The sequence below is a fragment of the Physeter macrocephalus genome, chromosome 9 (genome assembly GCF_002837175.3).
Source record: "Physeter macrocephalus isolate SW-GA chromosome 9, ASM283717v5, whole genome shotgun sequence".
In the NCBI taxonomy this organism is placed as follows: domain Eukaryota; kingdom Metazoa; phylum Chordata; class Mammalia; order Artiodactyla; family Physeteridae; genus Physeter; species Physeter macrocephalus.
This window is the reverse complement of record NC_041222.1, coordinates 31,740,981-31,758,567: the sequence shown is the minus strand read 5'-3', so window position 1 is coordinate 31,758,567 and position 17,587 is coordinate 31,740,981. Positions and strand designations below refer to the sequence as shown.

Here is a 17,587-nt window from a genome sequence, read left to right as displayed (position 1 = left end):
GGAGAAACACGCCAAGACACATATTAATCAAACTATGAAAAATTAAATACAAAGAAAAAATATTAAAAGCAGCAAGGGAAAAACAATACATAACACACAAGGGAACCCCCATAGGTTAACAGCTGACCTTTCAGCAGAAACTCTGCAAGCCAGAAGGGAGAGCACCTCAATACATAAGGCAACTACTAACAGCCATAAAAGGGGAAATCGACAATAACACAATCACAGTAGGGGACTTTAACACCCCACTTTCACCAATGTACAGATCATCCAAAAGGAAAATAAATAAGGAAACACAAGCTTTAAATGGCATATTAAACAAGATGGACTTAATAGATATTTATAGGATATTTCATCCAAAAACAACAGAATACACTTTCTTCTCAAGTGCTCATGGAACATTTTGCAGGACAGATCATATCTTGGGTCACAAATCAAGCCTTGGGAAATTTAAGAAAATTGAAATTGTATCAAGTATCTTTTCTGACCCAATGCTATAAGACTAGATATCAATTACAGGAAAAAAACTGTAAAAAGTACAAACACATGGAGGCTAAACAATACGCGACTAAATAACCAAGAGATTACTGAAGAAATCAAAGAGGAAATCAAAAATTACCTAGAAACAAATGACAATGAAAACATGATGACCCAAAATCTATGGGATTCAGCAAAAGCAGTTCTGAGAGGGAAGTTTATAGCAATACAATCCTACCTCAAGAAACAAGAAACATCTCAAACAACCTAACCTTAAACCTAAAGCAATTAGAGAAAGAAGAACAAAAAAACCCACAAAGTTACCAGAAGGAAAGAAATCATAGAGATCAGATCAGAAATAAATGAAAAAGAAATGAAGGAAACGATAGCAAAGATCAATAAAACTAAAAGCTGGTTCTTTGAGAAGCTAAACAAAATTGATAAACCATTAGCCAGACTCATCAAGAAAAAAAGGAAAAGACTCAAATCAATAGAATTAGAAATGAAAAAGAAAAAGCGTTTTTCAGGTTAAATATGATGTAAAATTAATTTGATGTTATTTCTACAATAATACTTAAAAAGTTGTGAGTGGTTTGGCCCATCTATTTTACTCCTGAATTAACTCATCCTCACCGTAATATATGTGGAAATTATAATGTGTGGAAAGACTACTTATAAATGCACAGTTATATAATTGTGATTTGATTACGCAGCCCAATGCAACAGTATGTTCATGGAAAATACCAAGAAATATGTCTTGGGGTTTTAAAATAAAATATTATCTATTTCTGAAGTTAAGTTAAAAAAATAAAGGTGATTAAATAGCATACAAAAAAAAAGAAAAGAAACACAAAGGATCATGAGAGATTACTACAAGCAAGTATATGCAAATAAAATGGACAACCTGGAAGAAATGGACAAATTCCTAGAAAAGCACAACCACCTGAGACTGAACCAGGAAGAAATAGAAAATATAAACTGAAGCACTTCATAAGCTCTGAAACTGAAACTGTGATTAAAAATCTTCCAACAAACAAAAGCCCAGGACCACATGGATTCACAGGCGAAATCTATCAAACATTGAGAGAAGAGCTAATACGTATCCTTCTCAAACCCTTCCAAAATACAGCAGAGGGAGGAACACTCCCAAATCATTCTATGAGGCCACCATCACCCTGATACCAAACCAGACAAAGATGTTACAAAAAAAGAAAACTACAGGCCAATATCACTGATGAATATAGATGCAAAAATCCTCAACTAAATACTAGCAAACAGAATCCAGCAGCACATTAAAAGGATCATACATCATGATCAAGTGGGGTTTATCCCAGGAATGAAAGGATTCTTCAATATATGCAAATCAACCAATGTGATACACCACATTAACAAATTGAAGGATTAAAAACCTTATGATAATCTCAATAGATGCAAAAAAGCTTTCGATAAAATTCAACACCCATTTATGATAAAAACTCTCCAGAAACTAGGCACAGAGGGAACTTACCTCAGCATAATAAAGGCCATATATGACAAGCCCACAGCCAACATCGTGCTCAATGGTGAAAACCTAAAGCATTTCCACTAAGATCAGGAACAAGACAAGGCCGCCCACTCTCACCTGTATTATTCAAAATAGTTTGGAAGTTTTAGCCACAGCAATCAGAGAAGAAAAAGAAATTAAAGGAATCCAAATCGGAAAAGAAAAAGTAAAACTGTCACTGTTTGCAGGTGACATGATACTGTACATAGAGAATCCTAAAGATGCTACCAGAAAACTAGTAGAGCTAATCAATGAATTTGGTAAAGTAGCAGGATACAAAATTAATGCACAGAAATCTCATGCATTCCTGTACACTAATGATGAAAACTCTGAAAGAGAAATTAAGGAAACACTCTCATTTATCGTTGCAGCAAAAAGAATAAAATACCTAGGAATAAACCTATCTAAGGAGACAAAAGACCTATATGCAGAAAACGATAAGACACAGATGAAGGAATTTAAAGATGATACAAACAGTTGGAGAGATATACCATATTCTTGGTTTGGAAGAATCAACATTGTGAAAATGACTATACTACCCAAAGCAAGCTACAAATTCAGTGCAATCCCTATCAAACTACCAATGGTATTTTTCACAGAAGTAGAACAAAAAATTTCACAATACATATGGAAACACAAAAGACCCCAAATAGCCAAAGCAACCTTGAGAAAGAAAAACAGAGCTGGAAGAATCGGGCTCCCTGAGTTCAGACTATACTACAAAGCTACAGTAATCAAGACAGTATGGTACTGGCACAAAAACAGAAATATAGATCAATAGAACAGGGACCCACCTTCTAGAGAAATGGAAATAAAATAAAAAATAAACAAATGGGACCTAATGAAACTTAAAAGCTTTTGCACAGCAAAGGAAACCATAAACAAGATGAACTGACAACCCTTAGAATGGGATAAAATATTTGCATACCAAGCAACTGACAAAGGATTATCTCCAAAATATACAGGCAGCTCATGCAGCTCAATAACAAAAAAACAAACAACCCAATCCAAAAATGGACAGAAGACCTAAATAGAAATTTCTCCAAAGAATAGATATACAGATTGCCAACAAACACATGAAAGGATGCTCAACATCACTAATCATTAGAGAAATGCAAATCAAAACTACAATGAGGTATCACCGCACACCGGTAAGAATGGCCATCATGAAAAAGTCTACAAACAATAAATGCTGGAGAGGGTGTGGAGGAAAGGGAACCCTCTTGCACTTTTGGTGGGATGTAAATTAATACGGGCACTATGGAGAACAGTATGGAGGTTCCTTAAAAAGCTAAAAATAGAACTACCATATGACCCAGCAATCCCACTACTGGGCATATACCCTGAGAAAACCATAATTCAAAAAGAGTAATGTACCACAATGTTCACTGCAGCACTATTTACAATAGCCAGGACATGGAAACAAGCTAAGTGTCCATTGACAGATGAAGGGATAAAGAAGATTTGGCACATATATTCAATGGAATATTACTCAGCCATTAATAGAAATGTAATTGAGTTATCTGTAGTGAGGTGGATAGACCTAGTGTCTGTCTTACAGAGTGAAGTAAGTCAGCAAGAGAAAAACAAGTACTGTATGCTAACACATATATATGGAATCCAGAAAAAAATAGAGAATGGACTTGAGGACACGGGGAGGGGGAAGGGTAGCTGGGAGGAAGTGAGAGAGTGGCATGCACATATAACACCACCAAATATAAAGTAGATAGCTGGTAGGAAGCAGCCACATAGCACAGAGAGATCAGCTCAGTGCTTTGTGACCACCTAGAGGGGTGGGATAAGGGAGGGTGGGAAGGAGACACAAGAGGGAGTGGATATGGGGATATATGTATACAGATAGCTGATTCACTTTGTTGCACAGGAGAAACTAACACAACATTGTAAAGCAATTATACTCCAGTAAAGATGTTACAAAAAATAAAAAAGAATATAAGAATATCTAATTTCATAGTCAATTAAGGAAACACTGGGGTAGCTGTTATCCAGTTGGAATATGTACCCACATGCCTCAATACATCTTGTAAGTGGCCCCCAGGTTAAAAGGCCTGTATCCCAACGTCCCCTGTGTTTGTGTTACTCTGGGTAAGATTGCTTTAGGAATATATTTTAAGTTTATCTTTTATTTATCAAGTGTTCAACAAATACAGGGCACTGTCCTAGGAACTTTCATTTATATCATCTAGTTAGATTTCAGAAGCCATCACTATCACTTTAACAAAGGTTTTGGTAGATCACTTTCAATGTATAAGTGCCTATCCCCAAGCTTACATTTTATATCCACTTAGTGATTTATTTTTACCTGGAATACATTGTGATAGTTTTGCCTAGAGTTTAGGTATGTTTTGAAATACTGTTTTTGACTACAAATTATAAGCAGAAACTGTAAAGTAGAATATTGTTTACATTATATATGTGGTACTTGCATACATGGACTTCTCAGAGCTTTACATATAGTATTATAGAGATCCTCAGAACCAACCTAAGACATAGATGCTAGTATTACACTCATTGTACAGAGTCACAAGGACTTGAGTAAATTGCTCAAAGTTATAAAGCTGGTAGATGGGGGAGCTGGGACTTTAGCCCAGTTAGTTCAGCTCTAGAGCCTGAACCACTCTGCAATAGTACTTCCCGGTGTGGTTGTAGGAGCCACTTGGGACAGATGGGGATGCTAGGACCCAAATACAGGGACACAGTCTCTAACTTTCTGCTCATGATTTCATATGCTAAGACTCTAGTCAATTGATGGGACTAAAATTTTAAACATGCGGTCTACCGTGAAGCATCTCCATAAACCACTTCAAACAAAATTCCTTTGGGAGCCTCCTCAGACTATAAATATGGTCATGAATTCATAAAGTATTTTTGTTATCTGCATATTTTAACAATTCTATGACAGCCAACTTAAAAAAAAAAGTGATGATCTCTACTTCTCTGCCTTCTCCTCTTCCTCTTTCTCCTCTTTCTGTCTGTCTGTCTGTGTCTGTCTCTTTCTCAGCATGCCAATTTCTTTTGAAGGAGTACCTCTCAATTATAGTACTCTGCCAGCTCCGCTCACAGGGGTGAACACAAGAATCATACAGGCTCAACAAGAGACCGTTCTCAGCTTTATATACAAAGATTTGGAAAAATAAGAAACCCCTTCCTTTAGGATGGGTGACACCTGAGAAGGTGTGATTGGGACCTATTAGCAGTCATCTTTCTTGCCACAAGAAGAAAACACTCTGACAGAAAAAAAAAATTGATGGGACAAAAGGAAGTTTGGCATAGAGAGAAGAGAGAGTGACTTGGTTACATTTTTGAGTTCTTAGAACCAGACCTACAGGGAGCCAGCTTTGCCCTGGACTTCCAATTATTTGAACCAGCAAATTCCCTTTATAAATAAGCACGTGTGGTTGGATTCCAGTCATGTACAACTTTGGGATGTTAGGATATCAAACTCAGCATAAGGTCTGAGTGAAATCTAAAGACCATGAGTCAATGAAATTTCTAGCATGTAATCCCCTGAAATCAAACAAATTAGCTTATTTTTTAAGTGAGTAACAAGCAGGGACCTGTGATTTTAAAACTGGACAACAATCCTCAGGCCACCAGTTGCCAAAAGGTGTGGGTTTAGTAGAGCAGGGCAGACCCCAGAAAAAACCTCCCCTATACTTGTCTCAAGGATGACAACCTTTCCTCAATCAGAGGAACCCCACATAGTCAAACTGGCTAGGAAATCTATGACATGACGAGAGCAAGACAACCTTTTTATCCTTCCCCAATAGTGTGCTTTTTTTTTTTTTAACCTCTTTCCCTTTACCCAATGGTAGGAATTTAACTGCAGATTTCCTCTTTTTGCTTTACCTTTGTATTTTATGCATGTAGGGATGGTTAAATTTTTCATTATAGTCTAGTTTCAGGGTCATGGAGAGCCACATTTAGGCCTAACCACCTTTCCCAGAGATAATGAATTTTAGGTCTGGGTGGATAAATGGACAGGATTTGGGTTATTTCCTTCTTAGAAGGAAAACTTTTTCAGTTTTATCTGGAATAGTTGTATTAAGTTTGGCTGAAACATTCTTAAAACTATATTCAAAGGAAAAAGGGTATATATGATTTGAGAAGCCAAGGTGTGAAATGGATTTCCTTTGAAAATCTGTCCCACTTGCATTCCTTCTGGCCCCCTTGGAATTTAAAATCATGGTCTAATACACAGTTAATAAATATCAATATACTCCTTTGAGTTGTCTTGAGTCAAACTTATCATCTTGGTTCCCCGACCAGGGATCAAACCCGTGCCCCCTGCAGTGGAAGCGCAGAGCCTTAACCGCTGGACCACCAGGGAATTCCCCAAACTTATCATCTTGTAACAAAATTTCAGTGACCAAAAATTTCATGAAAAGATGTGCTACCCAAGTTTTCATGTAGTGTGTGTTCTTATCACAGTGCCTCATACATAGAAAGCCCTCAATAAAAGACTTGTTGAGTGACTGGCAAATCCATCTTCTGAGTGGAATTTAGGTGTATGTTCATAAATGTCAGCATCAAGAGTATTTGCTCATTTATTCAACATCTACAGAGTCTTATTCAACTCTGAAGGTACAGAATATACAGAGATGAATTATATACTGTGCCTGTCTTTAAGGATATCTGAATATCTGGGAAGATAGAGAGTAAGATATTTAAAAACAACAACAACAAAAAAAGATATTTAAAAACACAGCATGGGCAAAGTACTATAGGAACATGATATTATAGAACGAGCCCCTGGATAAATTTTCTGTTACCACAAATCAGTGGTTTAAAACAACGCAGATGTATTATCTTCCAGTTCTGAAGATCAGAAGTCTAAAATCAAGGTGTTATCAGGGATGCATTCCTTCTGGAGGATTTGGGGAAAATTTATTTCCTTGCCTTCACCTTCTACTAGAAACTTTCTGCACTCCTTGGCTTGTAGCCCCTTCCTTATATCATTCCAATCTTGCTTTGTTTGTTATATCTTCAACCACTAATTCTGATCCTCCTGCCTTCTTCTTATGAGGGCTCTTGTGATTATATTGATTTACCTGGATAATCCAGGAAAATCTCTCCATCTCAAGATCTTTTTAACATAATCACTTCTGCAAAATCCCTTTTACCATGTAAATAAAATATTCCCAGGTTCTGGGGAACAGGACGTGGATATTCTTAGGGGACCATTACTATTCAGCCTGCCAAAGCACCTAAATGAATTTAATCTAGATTTAATCTAGATAGAGCTAGAAATGAGCTATGTGACCTGGAGTGTGACATGTTACATTACTGGGCCTCAATTTCCTCAACTGCAAAATAAAGAGGCAGGACAATATGATCTCCTAAATATATTCCAGCTCTCACATTTTATGCTTTACAAGCATCGCAACAAGGCCCATAGCACATGATGCCAAAGATGTGACTCCTGAAACCCAAAATTACTGTTCTAGAACAAACAATTCTTCTCAATTAGGGCTCTTGCAGCTTGGAGGCAATCACTGATGCCACAGCAATAGACGTTTCCTCTCAAATATACACACAGTTCTGCCCTTATAAAGATAGCTAATAGGAATATGACCTCTATTCTCCATATTATCTTCCCCTGGTGACAGCTTTTGTCATCAGCAGTATCTACAAAGTACTGAGGATTATTTGAAGTAGTTTCCATGACCTTTTCTCTAATTAAGAAAGAAAAGTGGGTTGAAGTTGTTACTCTAAGTTAATATTTATGACCAAGTGTATAGACTCCAGTTTTACCTTTTATGGCCCTTTGGTTCAATCCAGGGTAGATCATCTAAAAAAAATTTAATTAGCATAAATTCATTTTTTCCCTGATTTTTTCTTTCATTTTGTTAGATTTTTATTTAGAAATATAATAAATAAAAAAGAGTCTCAAATAGTGATAGATTTATCATCTCCCTATTTCTCAGAGGCCATGTCAGCGTTGTATATAGCATTACATTTTAGACCTTTCCAGAGAACAATTTGGAATTAAAATATTTTATATCCTCATTTGATTGGTAAACATAAATTTGTGTCATTGTTAGACTTTTTTTCAACTGTCTACAAGTGTAAAGTTTCAGAGAGATGGTATACAAATTTGAGAAAATAAATTTCTGGACCCTTCATGGCATCAGGTAATCTTAACAAGGTATCACTGCCCCATTTTATAGGACAGGAACTCCAAAATTCATCCTTCTAGCTCTACACATGGTCTCTATACTATTCTAGAACCAGTCTTGATTATGTGTAGGAGAAACTGCTCCTTCGTCGATATTTCAGAGAAGATTTTCAATTAGGGTAGCTTTTTATCTAACTTCCTGTACACATACTGTGTTAAGCCTTCTATCCCATCAGATGTCAAGCTTACCTTAATATGTATTTCACCATAAAACTGAGTTACCCATTTAAAAAGCTACCTATGGTAAGGGGACACTTAAAATCCTGGTTCTCATACTTACCAGCTGGGCGACCTTGCCCAAGACATGTAACCGCTCTGGATAATAGTGTTCTCATCCATAAAATAAGGAGATTAAACATAAATTTGTGTCATTGTTAGACTTTTTTTCAACTGTCTACAAGTGTAAAGTTTCAGAGAGATGGTATACAAATTTGAGAAAATAAATTTCTGGACCCTTCATGGCATCAGGTAATCTTAACAAGGTATCACTGCCCCATTAGTTAATAGGACAGGAACTCCAAAATTCATCCTTCTAGCTCTACACATGGTCTCTATACTATTCTAGAACCAGTCTTGATTATGTGTAGGAGAAACTGCTCCTTCGTCGATATTTCAGAGAAGATTTTCAATTAGGGTAGCTTTTTATCTAACTTCCTGTACACATACTGTGTTAAGCCTTCTATCCCATCAGATGTCAAGCTTACCTTAATATGTATTTCACCATAAAACTGAGTTACCCATTTAAAAAGCTACCTATGGTAAGGGGACACTTAAAATCCTGGTTCTCATACTTACCAGCTGGGCGACCTTGCCCAAGACATGTAACCGCTCTGGATAATAGTGTTCTCATCCATAAAATAAGGAGATTAAAACAGTAACTTTGAAGGGGCTTCTTGCTCTGAAATTCAATGACTCAATATCCTACCCTTTTAGGTTACATACTTTGCCAGCTTAATTGACTGTTTAGTTATAGAATGCACTTTTAGTCCTCCAAAGTTATCATCCTTTTCAGTTTCATTCAGGAGACTATATCATTATTTCTTAAAGAGCATACAGCTTTTACTTAGTCAAGTTCAAATGTGAAAGAATGTGGATCCATCCTTTGACCTTAGGGAGCAAATACCAGATCCTAGGTCTTAATCTGAAGTTCCACATACTTAAAAAACAACAACAACAACAAAACTTATAGACAGGATACCTTATATAGTAGTTACAATAACAATGATCAGTACCTTTTTGTCAAGAGCATCGGTAGATTAGTGGAAAAAATTTAATCTTATTTCAATAGGAAAAAAACAATTTTCACTAATCTTAAATAGACGTAGTACCACAAGGCCTGTGTTTTAATTGCCACTGTATTTCCAGGGCTTAGTGCTAAGTATCTGGATCAAATGGGCAATAGATGAATGTTGGACAAAATAGATGTCAACGGGTTTGCCAGAGAAAGAGGTAAGAAAAGCCAGGAACATTTGCTACAAAAATTATCTAACTTTTATGAGAACTAGATGCATAAATTTAGAACTATCAAAGTCTTGAAAATTAGTCTACTGTAAATCCCTCCCTTTACATAAGAGGAAACTGAAGCAGAGGTAAACAGAAAGCTAATACAAGGACTCACTGGTAGTTAATAGAAGCCCTTGAATTTAAAATCCAGATCTCTGGCTACCCACTTGTGCCTTTTGCCTGGATTCATTATTCCAGTGTCTCACTTTTCTCAGAAAATAAATGGCATGGTATTTGCACAGAAAACCTCAGCCTGGTGGTTTAAGTCTCTTGTGTTCTTTTCTCTTATTTGCTCTCCCTTATCTGCCTTCTCTCTTTCTTATCTAAGCAGTCTCACTCTCCTTATCAGAGGATTGGGGCACTGTTACTTGACATGTAATTTACATCCACTGAAAGCCTAGAGTTACACTGTATCAACCCTTCCTCCCCATCTTACAGATAAGAACTACAATCAGGATAAGGTTTTAGTTCTTAGCTTGTACTATTAAAGTTTACATCTGATTACTAACTTCAAATATGTTATTACATTTGCATATTTGCTGCTGCAGATAAAATGCTTTGGTGAGGTATCTCCAGTCATCATGGTTCCTAAGTCTGTTTTGAGACTTGAATTAAGAGTCTTTTACTTCTCTCCTAGACTAGAAATATGCCTAGGAAACTATTTATTACAGAACTTTGCTGTTTGTACTGGTAGAATTATAAGAGATAAAATGTTACCTCCTTACCTAGTTTCTTTTTTTAAATTAAAGTATAGTTTATGTACAATATTTTACAGATATACAATATAGTGATTTACAATTTTTAAAGGTTCTACTCTGTCTATAGTTATTATAAAAATAGGCTATATTCCCCATGTTATACAATATTTCCTTGTAGCTTATTTTATACATAATAGTTTGTACTTCTTAATCCTCTACTCCTATGTTACCCCTCCTACCTTCCCTCCCCCCATTGGTAAACACTAGTTTGTTCTCTAGATCAGTGAGTCTGCATCTGTTTTGTTATCTTCACTAGTTTATTGTATTTTTTAGATTCCACATATAAGTGATATCATATAGTATTTGTCTTTCTCTGTCTGACTTACTTCACTTAGCCTAATGCCTCCAAGTCCATCCATGTTGCTGCAAATGGCAAAATTTCATTCTTTTTTATGGCTAAGGAGTGTATTTTTATGGCTGAGGAGTGTATACATTGTATATGTATACCACAGCTTCTTTATCCATTCATCTGTTGATGGACACTTCGGTTGCTTCCATATCTTGGCAATTGTAAATAATGCTGCTATGAACATTGGGGTGCATGTTATCTTTTCAAATTAGTGTTTTTGTTCTTTTGGGATATGTAACCAGGAGTGGAATTGCTAGCTCATATGGTAGTTCTATTTTTAGTTTTTAAAGAAACCTCCATACTGTTTTCCACAGTGGCTGCACCTATTTACATTCCCACCACATTTGTTATTTGTGGTCTTTTTGATGATAGCCATTCTGACAGGTGTGACGTGATATCTCATTGTGGTTTTTATTTGCATTTCCCTGATGATCAGTGATGTTGAACATCTTTTCATGTGCCTGTTGGCCATCTGCATTTCCTCTTTGGAGAAATGCCTATTCAGTTCTTCAGCCCACTTTCTTCTGGTTGGTTGTTTTTTTTTATGTTGAGTTGTATGAGCTGTTTATATATGTTGTATATTAACCACTTAGCAGTCATATAATTTGCAAATTTTTTTCTCCCACTCATTAGGTCGTCTTTTCATTTTGTCAATGGTTTACTTTGCTGTGCAAAAGCTTTTAAGCTTGATTAGGTCCCATGTGTTTATTTTCGTTTTTATTTCCTTTCCTTTAGGAGACAGATCCAAAAAAATATTGCTGCGATTTATGTCAAAGAGTGTTCTGCCTATGTTTTTCTCTAGGAGTTATATAGTATCTGGTCTTACATTTAGGTCTTTAACCCATTTTGAGTTTATTTTTGTATATGGTATTAGAGAATGAAGAGACTGAGACTGTCTTTTCTCCATTGTATGTTCTTGCCTCCTTTGTCACAGGTTAATTGACCATAAGTATATGAGTTTATTTCTGGGCTTTCTATTCTATTCCATTTATCTACGTGTCTGTTTTTGCACCATTACTATAGTGTTTTGATGACTGTGGCTTTGTAGTATAGCCTGCAGTCAGGGAACATGATACCTCCAGCCCTGTGATTTTTTTCTCAAGATTGTTTTGGCTATTCAGGGTCTTTTGCATTTCCATACAAATTTAAAAATTATTTTTGAAGAGTAAAAACCATATGATCATCTCAATAGATGCAGAAAAAGCTTTTAACAAAATTCAATATCCATTTTTGATAAAAACTCTCCAGGAGGGCTTCCCTGGTGGCACAGTGGTTGAGAGTCCGCCTGCCGACGCAGGGGACGCGGGTTCGTGCCCCGGTCCGGGAAGATCCCACATGCCGTGGAGCGGCTGGGCCCGTGAGCCATGGCCACTGAGCCTGCGCCTCCGGAGCCTGTGCTCCGCAACGGGGAGAGGCCACAGCAGTGAGAGGCCCGCGTACCGGAAAAAAAACAACAAAAAAAAAACTCTCCAGGAAGTGGGCATAGCGGGAACTTACCTTAATATAATAAAGGCCATATATGACAAACCTGCACCTAAGCTCATACTCAATGATGGAAAGCTGAAAGCATTTCCTCTAAGATCAGGAACAAGACAAGGATGTCCATTCTCGCCACTTTATTCAACATAGTTTTGGAAGTCCTAGCCACAGCAATCAGACAGAAAAAGGAATCCAAATTGGAAAGCAATAAGTGACAAAACTGTCACTGTTTGCAGATGACATAATACTACCCATAGAAAATCCTAAAGGTGCCACCAGAAAACTGCTACAGCTCATCAATGAATTCGGTAAAGTTGTAGGATACAAAGTTAATATACAGAAATCTGTTGCATTTCTCTACACTAACAGTGAATTAGCAGAAGGAGAAATTAAGGAAACAATCCCATTTATAATCGCATCAAAAAGAATAAAACGCCTAGTAATAAACCTGCATAAGAAGATAAAAGACCTGTACTCAGAAAACTCTAACTTACTGATGAAAGAAATAGAAGACGACACCAACAGATGGAAAGATACACCATGTCCTTGGACTGGAAGAATTAATATTGTTAAAATGAACATACTACCCAAGGCAATCTACAGATTCAATGCAATCTGTAGCAAAAATACCAATGGCATTTTTCATGGAACTAGAGTAGTTTCTTTTTGTGGAGCATTCTTTCTACTCGAATTTCATGATAATGGTTTTATTATTATTAGTCTAAAAGTAAACAATAACTCTAGGATTAAACATTATGTAACACAAGAACCCTGCAGTTGTGTAAATCTAAAACAAAGCGAGGTGGTTAAACTACTCATTCATAAATTCTATATAAATATCATATTCTGCAAGTTGTTAACTTTCAATTCTATCTGATTATAAAAGTTACACTTGTTATTTTCCAGAACTAGTTGTTCTGTTTATTTATTGTAAAGATATATTTTAAAGGTGAATTGATGAAGCCTAAAAGTTAACTGCTTGTCTCATCTGATACTTGTCTGCAGGGGGTTTTATAGGCACACAACCTGAGCTATCACATGGAGGGGCCCAGGGCTTGGTTTAATGCTCCACTGTCACCATCTTCAAATTCTTAATAATTTTAGAGCAAAAGGTCCTGCATTTTCATTTTTCACTGGGGTCTATAAATTATGTAGCCAGTCCTGTCTGGCTGTAAGTTACATGAAAGAAATTCCATTGAATGACAGTTGTAAAAAGGTGGCAGTCACTTTGGATTTTGGTTAATGTTCTGCAAAGGTGGCCATGGTCCTTTTCACAAAACAAAGATATGCAGTTAAGTTCTTGAATATATAAGTAATTCATGACTCTCTGGGAAATAAATCTATGGTGAAACACACCATGGTTTTTTTGGTTTTTGGTTTTTTTTTAACATCTTTATTGGAATATAATTGCTTTACAATGGTGTGTTAGTTTCTGCTTTATAACATAGTGAATCAGTTATACATATACATATGTTCCCATATCTCTTCCCTCTTGCGTCTCCCTCCCTCCCACCCTCCCCAACCCCCCCCTCTAGGTGGTCACAAAGCACCGAGCTGATCTCCCTGTGCTATGCGGCTGCTTCCCACTAGCTATCTATTTTACGTTTGGTAGTGTATATATGTCCATGCCACTCTCTCACTTTGTCACAGCTTACCCGTCCACCTCCCCATATCCTCAAGTCCATTCTCTAGTAGGTCTGTGTCTTTATTCCCATCTTAAGTGGGAGACAGAGGGAGGGAGGGATAACTTCGCAAAGAAGACTTAAACTGTTAAATAACACCACTTAGGGGCACACAACACTTAGGTTCCCTAACAAACGATCCCCTGAAGTGTATCGCTTGATTCCTTCTTTCACTCTGAAATGTCAACAGATTCTTCCCTTTGCAGGATGGAGAGGCAGAGTCAGGTTGAGGCTAAGCTTAACACCTAAACTAATACTAATACGGAGAGTCCACTTAGAGAGATTCAAGTGTGGTCAGGCTGTTACTTGTTGTTGCTGTTACTGCTTTTTTAGCTATCACTAGTTTCATATATATTCTTCTTATTTGTCTTCCATCATTCTGATATGAATATGATATCTGTAATAGAAGCAGAGTGCAGTGATTAAGACCATGAATTTTGGGTCACCTTCTGACCTATAATGGGACCCTGAGCACTTACTTAATCTCCCTTTGCCTCAGTTTCCTCATTTGTTAAATAAGGATAATAGTATCTAATTGACAAGATTTATAGAAACATGTTAGTATTTTTAAAACCTCTTAAAAAAAAATCTTAGCACATAGTAATGTTATGTAAGCTTTTGCTAAATAAATTAATAAACATTTATAAAACCCAATAATTTTAAAATAGACTCTGAGAGTGGACCAGGATATCAATGTAAAAAAAAATTATAGGACATATAAAAATTTGTGTATGATAAAAAATGCACATCACAATCTAATAGGGAAGAAATGAGTTATAAGATATTCTTTACATTTTATAGATTAAATAGGTTATCTATGGAGAAAATATGATAGAGCCTCAGTTTATAAAACACACTAAAATAAATTACAGTAAAGAGTTAAATGCAAATTAAACATCTAGAAGAAGACATAAGCAAATATTTAATGGATTTATGGAGGGAAATGAACTGCCTATACAAAAATAAATAAATAAATAAATAAGCAGAGGAAGTAAAAATGAGAGAAAATATTTTTATTTCTGTGAACATAGACCTTTACAATTTCCAGAAATGAAAATGTTATATTATAGTAAGAAAATAATTATTACAATTAGGATAGTTAATAAATTAATATCCATAATGTTTAAAAACTTACAAACCAAGAAGCCACATGTTAAAAAATTATGGAGCACATTATATTTATCGGAAATTTTTGGTTGCGTATTATTAGAAATAAGAATCTAGATGAGCAAAAACCAAAAAAAATCCCCACAAATTTCTTGGCTCCTGTTATTGTAAGGATGCCATTCTGGTAATGGATTTTACCAGATTGTATTGATAATATTTTTTCCAATGCTGGCCATGCAAATTTTTCTCTGAATGCAGGCAGGAAATATAAATTAATAAAAATAACAACCTTGGGTCCCTAAGGCCCCTGAGCACAGAGGGGCCATGCTTTTGAATAGTCATGAAAAACGTAACAGGTTTCACCTGAGAATATTTACATATTCAATATAGTTTAATTAGCACAACTGTTCTTAAAAGAGCTGCAGGCATTTCTATTCTAATGGTAGATCATCTTCCTTCAAAAATAAAAATCATAAACAGCAACAAAAAAACATAAAAGAGTAATGGAGGTGCACTATGTTATATCAGTAAGGGAAACAGGACATTTCCATATCACCAATTAGGCACTGAACAGCTTGTAAAGGACTGAAGCCAACTGCTCTGGTAACTGGCTTGGTCACGTGTGTGTGTGTGTGTGTGTGTGTATGTGTGTGTGTGTACGCATTTCCTGTATCAGTGCAGAGCCAACATTTTCTAACCAAATTATTTCATTTACAAAAAGCAGTACAGTGAAACAATATACTGTTCTAGAACATCAAGTTGAAGTGTCCCCTAATAGATAGCTTCAATAATTTGTCTCCAAAATAATTACTTCATGTTTTGAGGCATACAGTTTGAGCATGGTTAACATATTGTTGACCTTGGCCTCACAGGATAACTTATGGGTGCATCCCAGGAGGCTCTTTGTATAGTCTCTTTATTTTTAGCAAGAAAATGTCCTCTTGGTGTTTATTGGACTGTTCCTTTTGCCTGTCAAATGATTTCATTTGGAATACTCTCCTATGTAACTCTTCAAATAATAAAATAAGCTATAGATGCATAAGGGACTTCCCTATAGGACCCTAGAGATAAGGCGATCACTCATCCAAATCTTTTCGCTCTCCTTCAGTGAATTTCCCCAGCATCTGTTTTAAAGGCCGATTACATCGCTCCATGAGGCTATCTGTCTCTGACTGATAAAGGAGTAGTTAGCAAAGAGGAAATCCTCAGTCACCATGTTTCTTCATTAAAAATATCCTTTCTCTTTCTGTATTTAGTTGCAGGAGAAGGGTTAGAAACTTGCATATGATCAAAAAGCAAAATGATTCATCTCTCACTAAAGAATGCCCCTTCGCACCAAGATGTGACTTTTACGTCAGCTGGGAACACTGATTTGGGTCTCACCAAAAATGCTACATTTTATGCTTTTTAAAAAAAATCCACAAATATTTGTAAATGATAGTGTTAAAGATTCTAATAGAAGATACGAAGCAGTTTGATGCAGGAGGAGTTTGGGCTTATTGCAACACTAAACTTTGAGGAGGGCCCCACCATGGAGACAACACAACCCTCCCAGGTGCTCTTCTTCTGAATACTGTAATGACATCACAGGTGGCATTCTCCCACCCTCATTTCTTAGAAAAAATCTGGACTGTGGAGACCTACCAAATTTTCTGTACTCCATCCTGACAGTGCTTGCAAATAGAAAATAAGAAGCTTTTCATAGCCTTCCAAGATACTTAAAATCCTAGCAATGGCATTTTGCCCAAGTGGTTTCCCAAAGGTGCGCTGTCAGCCAGGAACATTTATCGTTCCCAGTGTTGCTCAGGCTGGACAGTCTGGCTTTGCAGCCTTTCATCCCCTGGAACTGTTCATGGCCAGAGGAGTTTTTCCTGCCAAATTATAAATGAAGCTGTATCTTCTCTCCCTGGACTCCTGGTCCTTTCCCATCAGTTATGGTCTCCTGACCACACAGCTTATGTCTTGAAGTTTAAATCTTGATTTAAAAATCTAATTAGGTTTTTCTTGTCTCAACATGTTTGTTCGGGTCCCCTCTACCAGACAGAGTGTCCTCTCCAAGTTCTACTTCCCATGTGTCTGTGTGCCAGTGATTGTGAATGAAAAGGAAACAGCAAACATGCTGGAATACTTGAAAAATTAAAAAATGAATACTAGTATATATACTACTAAGGAATATGATCAGTTGAGACAAGTAATTTTTAAATATTTTTTTCCACATCTTAATTGGAGTATAATTGCTTTACAATGGTGTGTTAGTTTCTGCTGTATAACAAAGTGAATCGCTATATATATATACATGTATCCGCATTTCTCCTCCTTCTTGCGTCTCCCTCCCACCCTCCCTATCCCACCCCTCTAGGTGGTCACAAAGCACCGAGCTGATCTCCCTGTGCTATGTGGCTGCTTCCCACTAGCTACCTATTTTACATTTGGTAGTGTATATATGTCCATGCCACTCTCTCACTTCATCCCAGCTTACCCTTCCCCCTCCCC

General features: G+C 36.5%; 2 long non-coding RNA genes across 5 annotated transcripts in view; one reads left to right on the top strand and one right to left on the bottom strand.

Moving 5' to 3' along the window:
* LOC114486870 (uncharacterized) overlaps positions 1–17,587 on the bottom strand; it is a 96,015-nt gene that overhangs the window by 29,644 nt on the left and 48,784 nt on the right. Inside the window, exon 4 of one of the 4 annotated variants that reach the window (XR_003681222.2) lies at positions 13,840–14,384. The exons of the other annotated variants lie outside the window; for them this stretch is intronic. This is a non-coding gene — a long non-coding RNA (uncharacterized lncRNA). Of the gene's footprint in view, positions 1–13,839; positions 14,385–17,587 lie in introns of those variants that run through there. 4 annotated transcript variants of the gene reach the window in all.
* The window catches only part of LOC129392414 (uncharacterized), a 133,967-nt gene that overhangs the window by 96,610 nt on the left and 19,770 nt on the right, over positions 1–17,587 (top strand). The gene's annotated exons all lie outside the window — the stretch shown is intronic.